Source organism: Primulina tabacum, chromosome 1 (assembly GCF_025594145.1).
Source record: "Primulina tabacum isolate GXHZ01 chromosome 1, ASM2559414v2, whole genome shotgun sequence".
Lineage (NCBI taxonomy): Eukaryota > Viridiplantae > Streptophyta > Magnoliopsida > Lamiales > Gesneriaceae > Primulina > Primulina tabacum.
In genome coordinates this window covers 43,784,999-43,797,592 of record NC_134550.1, presented here as the reverse complement: position 1 = coordinate 43,797,592, position 12,594 = coordinate 43,784,999, and positions in this window count along the sequence as shown.

The window sequence follows — 12,594 nt, the reverse complement described above, 5'->3', positions numbered from 1 at the left end:
TAACTCGAATTTTATATCAAATCGAAGGTATCAAAAAGTTCTACAATTTTGACGTTGAAAGTTTTCCCAAAATCCTGACTAAAAATTCGCAGTTTTAAAAAGAACAGTAAAATGTGATTTAGATCTAAAACTTTTCCTTCAAAATCGATCCAAACAAATAACCGCTCAAACTACTACACATCATACACGGATTTTACGCATAAAAACAACGCAACACATACTATGACATGATCGACACAGAAAAGAGAGATTATACGTGCCTTATGATGTTAAAATTTACCGAACCGGCGATACCAAAGCGGAGATGGCGCGGGGATTGATCCGGAACGATTGTGGCTCGATTTCCTTCGAAGAAATTCACGAAAAATATGCAGGTATAATTCAGAGGAGGGGGCGGCTTCTTCTCTTGCAAAGAACCCTAGTTTTCTTTAATCTAAAATCTGAAAATGAGTTGTGTAGTGTGTGTTGTGTGTGTTTCACGCTTTCTAGTGTGTCGAATGTGTGTGTGCGTGTGTTAGTAATTATTTTAGGGAAAAATTGCTTAATTAAATAATAAATGAAATTAATAAAAATACTAACACTCTTTAAACTTTACTAAAATCCCTCCATTAAAATAATGTATCCAAAAATGCTTATTTTAAAAGTTTTAAACTCTTAAATAACTCAACACATAAATAAGGCTTTAAAATGCTAAACTAAATAAATTATTTAAAATGCCCCTTCCTAGCTTTTAAAATAAAATACCGCATTTCAAATTGCCAATAATCGTCCCCGGTCTTTTCCTCGATCCCGCCTCGAATAATCGCCTGAAACATGAAACTCGAAAAACATTTTAACGTCCACATAAACATAAATAATTTAAAATAATGCATTCAAATAAATCCTGCATGGCTTAAAACTCATTTTAAAATTAATTAAATGATTTACTAATTAAATAAATGCATTGGTTATACGTGTACTGAATTTGGGCACTACAGTTCCTCCCCCACTTATAAAAATTTCGTCCTCAAAATTAAATCTTACCAAACAACTCTGGGTAGCAAATCCTCATGTCCGCTTCTGACTCCCAAGTGGCCTCTTCCACCGATTGGTTCAGCCACTAGACTTTGACTAGCTTAGTCACTTTGTTCCGGAGTCTGCGCTCCTGTCTGTCTAGGATTTGAATCGGTCGCTCCTCGTACGACAGATCTGGGGCAAGTTGTAACGGCTCATAGCTCAGAATATGCAAGGATTGGCCAGATATTTCCTCAACATAGAGACGTGGAACACATTGTGTACCCCGGCCAGATTCGGCGGAAGGGCTACACGATAAGCTAATATCCCAACTCTGTCAAGAATCTTGAAAGGTCCAATAAACCTCGGACTCAGCTTGCCTCTCTTCCCAAATCTCATAACACCCTTCATAGGTGTTATCTTGACGAATACATGATCACCAATGGCAAACTCGAGATCTCTCCTCCTCTTAACACCATAGCTCTTCTGACGGCTCTGGGCGATCTTCATCCTGTCACGGATCTTGACCACCACATCTGCAGTTTGATGGACTATCTCTGGGCCAAGATCTGCTCTCTCACCAACTTCATCCCAATGGACTGGTGATCTGCACTTCCGTCCATACAACGCCTCGTAAGGAGCCATACCTGTAGATGATTGGAAACTGTTGTTGTAGGTAAACTTCACTAGCGATAGCTTAAACTCCCAAGTCCCTTGAAAATCAATCATACAAGCCCTTAGCAAATCCTCCAAAATCTGAATCACTCGCTCAGACTGGCCATCTGTCTGCGGGTGAAAAGCTGTACTGAACAGCAACTTTGTCCCCATGGCTGCATGTAAGCTCTTCCAGAAAGACGACGTAAACCTCGGGTCCCTGTCGAACACAATCGAAACTGGGAACCCATGTAGACGGACTATTTCCCTGATATAAAGCTCCGTATACTGCGTCATGGAGAAATTCGTCTTCACTGGCAAAAAGTGTGCTGACTTCGTGAGTCGATCCACAATAACCCAAATGGCATTAAAGCCTCTGACTGATCTAGGCAATCCAACGAAAAAGTCCATCGTGATGTTCTCCCATTTCCACTCTGGGATGGGAGTGGCTTAACAAATCCCGCTGGCCTCTGATGTTCTGCCTTCACTTGCTGACAAGTGAGGCATTCAGACACAAACCTGCGGATGTCTCTCTTCATCCCTGGCCACCAATACAGAGTCTGTAGGTCCTTATACATCTTGGTACCTCCTGGGTGGATAGAATACGGAGAGGCCTGTGCCTCTGCCAGAATATCCCGTCTGATCGAATCAACACTTGGCACCCACATTCTGCCTCTGCATCTCACAATTCCATCTGACACTGTGTAAAGAACACTGCCCTTGGCTTCGTCTTTCAGTCTCCATTTCAGTAATTGCTCATCTGAAGACTGACCTGTCCGGATACGGTCTAGCAGAGAAGACTGGACTGTCAGATTAGACAGCCTTGGTGCTCTGCCCTTACGATAAACTTCCAAGCCAAACCTCTGAATTTCCGACTGAAGAGGTCTCTGCACTGATAACTGAGCTATGACTGCAACTTTCCTGCTCAAGGCATCTGCCACCACGTTAGCTTTTCCCGGATGGTAGCTAATCTCGCAATCATAGTCCTTCACCAGTTCCAACCACCGTCTCTGCCTCATGTTTAGTTCCTTTTGCGTAAAGAAATATTTCAGACTTTTGTGGTCAGTGAAAATCTTACACTTCTCACCATACAAGTAGTGTCTCCAAATCTTCAACGCAAAGACGACTGCGGCTAACTCTAAATCATGCGTCGGGTAATTCTTCTCATGCACCTTCAACTGCCTGGAAGCATAAGCTATAACCCGACCCTGTTGCATCAACACTGCGCCTAATCCGAGCTTAGATGCATCGGTATAAAGCACAAATTCACCTTGCCCTTTCGGCATGGCTAGCACTGGCGCCGAAATAAGAGCTTGCTTCAGAGTATCGAAGCTCTTCTGGCATTCTTCACTCCACACAAACTTAGTATTTTTCTTGGTTAGTGAAGTGAGTGGCACTGCTATGGATGAAAATCCCCGAATGAACTTACGGTAGTAACCAGCTAAACCCAGAAAACTACGGATCTCTGATGCATTCTTTGGCTCAACCCATTCCTTAACGGCTGCATCCACTTCAATACCACTGCTAGACACTATATGTCCCAAAAACGCTACTTTTTGCAACCAAAACTCGCACTTACTGAACTTCACAAATAACTTGCGACTCTGCAAAATCTGTAAAACTGTCCTCAAGTGCTGGCTGTGCTCCTCATGGCTCTTCGAGTATATAAGGATGTCGTCAATGAATACTATGACGAATTGATCGAGGAACGGCTGAAATACTCGGTTCATGAGATCCATGAAAATTGCTGGAGCATTTGTCAATCCAAATGGCATCACCAAGAACTCGTAATGCCCATATCTGGTCCTGAAAGCTGTCTTGTGGACATCTGCATCCTTCACTTTCAGCTGATGATACCCTGATTGAAGATCTATCTTGGAGAACACGGTAGCTCCCTGCAACTGATCAAACAAGTCTTTGATTCTAGGCAACGGGTACTTATTCTTTATCGTTACCTTGTTCAACTCACAGTAATCGATGCACAGCCTCATACTCCCATCCTTCTTCTTTACAAAGAGCACTGGTGCGCCCCACGGTGAGAAACTAGGGCGGATAAATTCCTTGTCGAGGAGCTCCTGAATCTGCTGTTTGAGCTCTAACATCTCAGCTGGAGCTAATCGGTACGGTGCCTTAGAGATTGGCACTGTGCCTGGCATGAGATCAATAGCAAACTCCACCTCTCTCTGTTGGAAGACCTAAAACATCATCTGGGAAGACGTCTGGGAATTCACTGACTACTGGTACTTCAGGTAAAGATGGAGTGGGCACATCAGGCGTTGAAATAATACTGGCCAAGAAGGCCTGACACCCCTTGGAAATCAGCCTCCTCGCCTGCATGCACGAAATCATGCGAGGGAAGCTTCTCCATCTGTCTGGCTCAAATAGAAACTGTTCCATGCCCAACGGCCTAACCAATACTAGATTTTCTGGAAGTCAATCAGGACCCTGTTCTTTGTCAGCCAGTCCATTCCCAAAATAATTTCGAACTCTGGCATCAGCAGAAGAATCAAATCTGCATACACGAGGTGGCCATGCAGTTCTAGATCGATATCTCTTACCACACTGGTAGCTAACAGCTCTTCCCCTGATGGGACTGTCACTGAAAAGTTCACGTCTAGGCAAATGGACTTAAGGTCCAAATGATTAGCAAAAGTCTCCGATATGAAGGAGTGAGTGGCTCCTGAATCTATCAGCGCCGTCGTGGCTAATCTCTTTATGAAAATATTCCCTGAGATGCGTTAGCGCAACAAACCAACTTACATCCCAAAATTCTACCATAAACCTCAAGCAACAAAAGACACCCACAATTCCAACTAAAACACTAGTATTCCCAATTAAAATTATACATGCAAGGCAAAGAAATCAAAATTGTACTGAATTAAATAAATTACCAGTCAAAAGGGTAGTGTCTGGGTTCGCCTCTTGAGCATGCATGGCGAATACTCTCCCTTGGGTTGGCTGCTTCCACTGAGGGCATTCCTTCAACATGTAGTCACTAGCTCCACATTTAAAACATTTTCGGATCCCCATAAGCACTGACCGGGATGCTGGCGATTGCATTTCGGACACACTGGAAAATTAACGGGCTTCTGAGGCGCCCCCTGCTGCTGAACTAGACCCTTGCCCTTTGGGGGTCCCTGATATGGCTTCTTCCCTGGTGGCCCCTGATACTGCTTCTTAAACTTGGGCCTCTGATGCTGCTGCTGCTGGTGTTGCGGTGGTTCCTGATAGGGCCTCTTGCCCTGTCTGTCCGCCTCTATATCCCTCAGATCCTGTTCTGCCGCCAATGCTCTAGATACGGCGACCGCATAGCTAGTAGGGCTAGCTACTTACTCTCACATCGCGGCGCAGGATCGGCCGCAACCCATTCAGAAAACACCTCAACTTTGCCTGTACATCATTCGCAATGAGGGGCACGAAGTGACACCCTCTATCAAACTTCCTAACAAATTATGCCACGCTACTGTCTCCCTGTCACAGCGTCATAAACTTGCTGGTGAGTCTGGATCGTACCTCCTAAGTGAAGTACTGGGAGTAAAAGACCTCCTTGAAACCATTCCATGGCAGTGCCTGCAAGTTAACTGCCACTGATGCACTCTCCCACCATAATCTGGCGTCCCCTGTCAGAAGGAACGTGGCACATCTGACCCTATCTGCATCGGTCAGTTCCGTAAAGTCAAAGATTACCTCTATGGACTTAATCCATCCCTCGGCTACCATCGGGTCAGTGGTACCCGAGAACTCCTTAGGACTCATCCTCCTAAACCTTTCGTACACTGCTTCCGGTTGGGGTCTCGCCCTGCACCTGCTGCTGTAGCCTGGTTCCCCGCAAACTGCGCGAAGAACTGCGTCATGCCTGCAAGCATCTGTGCCTGCATGTCTGGCGGTGGAGGTGGAGGTGGAGGAGCGTCCCTTCTCTCCTCTCGAGGCTCTCTGTCCTCATCTCTTGTTTCACGGTCGATCACACCTCTAGGAGGCATACTGTTCCAATAAATTACCCAACACGTAAACCCAATATGCATGAACATATATCAATATTTTATGATGCACGTAAATCAAACTTAAAACATGCACATACTGAAATCATAACTTGATGCTTACTACATAACAAAATGCAAAGCTTTAAACTTACAGACTTGAGGTGTGACTTCGTGAGCTTCTTGCGACTGGCAGTAAGGCGTAACCCTTTACAAGAACACCGCCTGAACTGTAGTGCCCAAATTCAGTACACGTATAACTCATGCATTTATTTAATTAGTAAATCATTTAATTAATTTTAAAATGAGTTTTAAGCCATGCAGGATTTATTTGAATGCATTATTTTAAATTATTTACGTTTATGTGATGCACGTTAAAATATTTTTCGAGTTTCATGTTTCAGGTGATTATTCGAGGCGGGATCGAGGAAAAGACCGGGGACGATTATTGGCAATTTGAAATGCGGTATTTTATTTTAAAAGCTAGGAAGGGGCATTTTAAATAATTTATTTAGTTTAGCATTTTAAAGCCTTATTTATGTGTTGAGTTAATTAAGAGTTTAAGACTTTTAAAATTAGCATTTTTGGATGCATTATTTTAATGGAGGGATTTTAGTAAAGTTTAAAGAGTGTTTGTATTTTTATTAATTTCATTTATTATTTAATTAAGCAATTTTTCCCTAAATTAATTACTAACACACGCACACACACATTCTACACACTAGAAAGCGTGAAACACACACAACACACACTACACAACTCATTTTCAGATTTTAGATTAAAGAAAACTAGGGTTCTTTGCAAGAGAAGAAGCCGCCCCCTCCTCTAAATTATACCTGCATATTTTCATGAATTTCTTTGAAGGAAATCGAGCCACAATCGTTCCGGATCAATCCCCGCGCCATCTCCGCTTTGGTATCGCCGGTTCGGTAAATTTTAACATCATAAGGCACATATAATCTCTCTTTTCTGTGTCGATCATGTCATAGTATGTGTTACGTTATTTTTATGTGTAAAATCCATGTATGATGTGTAGTAGTTTGAGCGGTTATTTGTTTGGATCGATTTTGAAGGAAAAGTTTTAGATCTAAATCACGTTTTACTGTTCTTTTTAAAACTACGAGTTTTCAGTCAGGATTTTGGGAAAACTTTCAACGTCAAAATTGTAGAACTTTTCGATACCTTCGATTTGATATAAAATTCGAGTTATTTGGACAACAATCGAGTGAGTTATGGTGTTTTTTGTGGGACTGCTCAAACTGCGTTTTTCAGAAATTATGTTTTGATGTGTTCTCGAGATTTTATTATTGCAGGCTTCGTTGGGGATCGTCGGGCGATCGTTGCTGCATTTAGGTATGCTTAGTACGATGTTAGGAGTATTTTTGAGGTTTCGTCTCATGTCCTTAGGCGCTCGATTTAATTAAAAGTCCTAGGTAACGTTTTGATGATAACTGCCACGTTTGATTGGTATGTACCGTAGGGTGATCATCGTCGCTTTCGGAATTTGTACGAATATGGTTTGATGATATGGCATGCTAGGATGAGTCTTGGAGTGTCGATTTGTGGTCCGTACGATCGAGTCCAGACTGTTAAGCAAAACCTGTTTAGAATTTCCGAATTTTTAATTGGCCCGCAGGTACACCGGACCCGCACACGGACCCTGGCACGGGGTCCGTGCCTTTGTTTCTTTTCGGTGTCTGTTTCCAGAGTCTACACGGACCCCCACACGGACCCTGACACGGGGTCCATGTCCACCTTCCCTTTCGAGCCTTCTCACCCGAGTCTACACGAACCCCTACACGGAGGTATGCACGGGGTCCGTGTCCTTCACAATTTTGGGAAAAATCTTATACTATGCTTGGAGGTTCGATGTCTTGGTTTAGTACAATGGTTTACAAGGTCGAGTCATGGGAATTGTAGAACGTCCTAAGGCATTAAATGAGCTCGTGAGTAAGCTTGATTATTATGTCTAAGTGTATCAGTTAAGCATTCGAATTCATGTTAGAATGTGCAGCAACTGGCCCCGATCGAAGTCCAATGAATCCCTCAACGCCAAGTAAGTATGTTGACGTGCAAGAAAATATTTTAAGTTTTTGAGGTATGCTAAATGTCTTGTGACCAAATTGAATTGGTTTGGAAGTCGGTGAACGTGGCCGAGGACCTCTCCACCCCGTTAAATTATGAACGGTTTAGATCGTAGTTGGAAAGCGTTAAATTATGAACGGGGACCAACTAGCCCGTTAAATTATGAACGGGGATCTCATGTATGTGGCAGTGGATACGTCCCTGTCAGCCCAGTACTGTGGTTTGTCTGATCAGGCGTTTATTATGTATGGGTCACTTGCTTTGAAACATCCTCTACGCAAAATGAAATCATGTATGTTTAAGTATGAACAAGTACGCAAGCATGTTTATGAAAGTTTCTAAGTTATGGCACGTCTATGTATGTATGCAAGTTCAAGTTCAATTCAAATCCAAGTTTCAAGTCTGTATGTTCTATTTTAAAGTTGCATGCGATTTTATTATGTATTACTTGCTATTCCAGTTTATACGTGTTGAGTCTTTAGACTCACTAGACTTGATCGATGCAGGTGAGGATACTCATGACGAGACGAGGGGTGGGGACCAAGGAGCCGGCTTGGACTGAGCAGAAGGCTAGACCCGAGGACCGCCCACGTCATTTTAAGATTTTAAGCATGAAAATATTAATACTCTGATTTTATGTTTTGGTTGCTAGACATTTTGAACAAGCCTTTCTTTTAGCAAAGTTTTATTGGTGAATGGATGATGTAGTGACGACCGTATTGATTTTATTTTCGTATTCAAGAAAATTTTTAATTCTTCCGCAAATTTTAAGTAGTAAGAGTACGGTTCGTTACAGTACTTCTCGAATATGGCATTCCAGAGTTGGTATTGAAGATTTTGAAGAACGATCAGAGCCAGATTGACATTGATTTCATTGATCAGATTGATCTACGAAAAGAAAGGTGTAAATCAATGTTAAACCGGGAAGATACGACTCAAGTTAGATTCGACTTGCGTTTCCCAAAACCACATACTTTATTGTAATTGCTTTGATGTTTGCAATTCATGAGATTGATATGCTTAGTCTATTGATTTATATCAAAGCATGTATTGAGTCTATGGCAGATGTGCCATGTCTTTGGCAGAGGTGCCAAGTCACTGGACATTTGGTGATATCGATGATGTTTAAGAGTAGATCGACTCCTATTGTAGAGATTTGATATAGAAGGCCAAAGTCTGGGAATAAAAACGTACCACCATCTAGCTGGAGGAGTAGGTGGGAGACTGTTGCGTTCATATTCGACCGGGATCCCTAGATAAGAGTCGAGTCAGAGATTAAGAGTCAAAGAGTTTGATTTATAGTTTTATATCGATTCATTTCTTTCAGATTATAATACATGTTATTGATAACTGTTCCATGATTTTATATCTGTTTATATGATAGCATGTATACGTTGTTTATACTGGGAATATATTTCTCACCGAAGTTATCCGGCTGTTGTTGTGTTTGTATGTGTGCATGACAACAATAGTTTGTTTGGATTCACTTTTGTACAAGACTTGTACTTTTGGATCATGTTGTAGATATTAACTTGATCTTGTGATTTGAATAAAATGGGCCTACTTTGTTATAGAAAATTGTACACTTCTTTATATAGTGTTCAACATTAAAAAAAAAATTTATGACCCAAGTTTAATTAATTGATCCATTTATTCCTAATGATGATTAAGAAGATGAGTTAGCGTCTGGGTCCCCACAACAGGTGGTATCAGAGTTGTAGGTTCCTTAGACTGACTTAGAAGAGAGTGAGCGGGGTAGATTGAGTTTTCTTTCCTTGATTTTGTGATGACATCATGTTTTACTGCTTTATAAAATACATGTTTACCTGAATATCCGATGTGATTGGAAACATGTAAGACTTGAGAATGAAACAGAACCGATTCTTGATCAGCAGTAATATGATCAGAGGAGGATTGAAACAGATGTGTTACATTTGGTTGCTAATCCTTTTGATAATCAGATATGCCTCCTCGAAGAAACCAAGAACAGAGTAGTACTTCGAATAATCCCATGGATGTCACAGCAACACCTATGGAAACACTGCTGAAGAGATTTCAGTCGTTTAAACCTCCGACTTTGAAGGGCACAGAGAATTCTGTTGACTGTGAGAGTTGGTTAGATGACATTGAAATGCTATTTGATTCACTTGATTACACATATGAACAAAGAGTTAGACTGATTGGGCATCAATTGAATGACGTTGCAAAGAACTGGTGGCTCACGACCAAGAGAGCTTTGGAGCATCGAGGTACAGTTATTACTTGGAAAATCTTTAAGACTGAATTTTATCAAAGATTTTTCCCAGTATCGTACAGGAAAGACAAGGGTGCAGAGTTTTCCAATCTGTGACAGGGTCAGTTGAATGTAGAAGAATATGTGGCCAAGTTCTCTACCTTGATACGATTTGCTCCGCATGTTGCTGAAAATGATGAAGCTGTTGCTGATAAGTTCATTAATGGGCTGAATCCTGAGATCTTTTCAATGGTAAATGCTGGGAGACCGAATAAATTTGCTGATGCATTGAGCAGAGCCAAAGGAGCAGAAGCCGGCCTGATTAGGCAGAAAGAAGCTTCGTATGTTGCTCCAGCACCAAAACAGCAACAACCTTCAGTCCCATTCCACCAACCCCCTCCCAGATTTGACAGTGACAGTAGCAGCAGTGGAAAGAAAGATTATTTGAAAGCCCGAGGGAAACAGTTCAAGATAGTTGGTAGTAGTTCATCTAGCTCCAGTGGTTCACGACAGAACCAGAGTTATATAGGGGTCTATTGCAGAACTTGTGGAGGAAGACATCCTACCAAGGAGTATCTGGTAGTTGCAAAATCTGTAGACAGCAGGGAAATTTTTCCAGTCTGTCCACAGCAAAGTTCCCAACAATCCCAGGGAGCAGAATCATCAGGATCAGTGGCTCAGACAGATAGATGATCATATGCTGTTCACTCTTTCCAGCCACCGACTACTACTCAGTCACAACAGAGGCCAGGAAGGAAGCCAGACTGTTAGCCAACCTCCGAGACAGCAGGCCAGCGTATTTGCTTTCACTGAAGAACAGGCCCAGGAAGCACCTGATGATGTTGTCGTAGGTAACTGTTTTCTTTGTGGTTACTCTGCTTATGTATTGATTGATACGGGTGCATCCCATACTTTTATATCTGAGCGATTTGCATTGATACATGATTTGCCTGTTGAGTCATTATCTGCTGTAGTATCTGTCTCTTCACTGTTGGGGAGAGGTCTGATATCAGTGAAGTCTCTTAAATATTATATACTGCAGTATGATGGCCATGAGATTGAGTTAGATTGTATTGTACTCAGTTTGTCTTATTTTGACTGCATTATCGGTATTGATATGCTGACCAAGTACAGAGCTACCGTAGATTGTTTCCAGAAGATTGTGAGATTCAGACCTAAGAGGGCTGATGAATGGAAATTTTACGGTAAGGGTTCTAGAGCTAGAATTCCTTTGATATCTGTGTTGTCTATGACTCGATTATTATAGAAAGGAGCAGAAGGATTCCTTGTGTATTCAGTAGATGTACTGAAATCGAGTCCGTCATTGGCAGATTTGTCAGTGGTATGTGAGTTTACTGATGTCTTTCCAGATGAAATTCCGGGTTTGCCTCCAATCCGAGAAATGGACTTCAGTATTGAGTTGATACCAGGTACAGTTCCTATTTCAAAAACTCCATACAAAATGACACCGATTGAGTTAAAAGAATTGAAAGATCAGCTAGAAGATTTTACTGGCCAAGGGTTACATCAGACCGAGTGTTTCTCCTTGGGGTGCTCCAGTATTGTTTGTCAGAAAGAAAGATGGTTCAATGAGACTCTGCATTGACTATCGGCAACTGAACAAAGCTACGATAAAGAATAAATATCCTTTGCCTCGTATCGATTATTTATTTGATCAGTTGCAGGGTTCTTCTATATATTCCAAGATCGATATGAGATCTGGATATCATCAGGTGAGAGTCAGAGATTCTGATATATCGAAAACAGCTTTCAAAACCAGATATGGCCATTATGAGTTTATAGTCATGCCATTTGGTTTAACGAATGCTCCAGCTTTATTTATGGGATTGATGAACCGTATATTTCAGAAGTATCTTGATGACTTTGTGATTATTTTCATTGATGATATTCTGATTTATTCAAAGAATTTGAATGATCATGCTGAGCATTTGAGAACTGTATTCAAGATTCTGAGAACTGAGAAATTGTATGCTAAGCTGTCTAAATATGAGTTTTGGCTAAAGCAAGTGATATTTTTGGGACACATTATATCTGGAGATGGCATTTCTGTTGATCCTAGCAAAGTTGAGGCTGTGATTAGTTGGCCTAGACCGACATCAGTGCCAGAGATACGCAGTTTTATGGGTTTAGCAGGATACTATCGTCGATTCACTAAAGATTTCTCCAGTATTGATCGGTCGATTACTCAGTTGACTCAGAAGAATGCGCCATTTGTTAGGTCAGAGGCTTGTGAATCCAGTTTTCTAGAGTTGAAGAAGAGATTAACCAGCGCTCCTGTGTTGACTATTCCATCAGGTACTGGTGATTTTGTTGTTTATTGTGATGCTTCTCACAGAGGATTGGGTTGTGTTTTGATGCAGCGAGGACATGTCATTTCTATGCCTCGAGACAATTGAAGCTGTGAGAACCCAAGATTTTACAATCCGAATCAAATCAAGTAAGTAATATAAACATGGAATTTAACTCAAACTAAGCTCAAAAATGTTTGTTCTAACTAAATAACTTGAATGATTACTTAGATTTTCACTAAACCTAACTCGAGGAAGCAACTTCAAAGCTCGGGGATTAGCTCAACCGGAAGTCAAGCTACAAGTAACCACATCCATCGAAGTATTGTCACGGGAGGAGTAA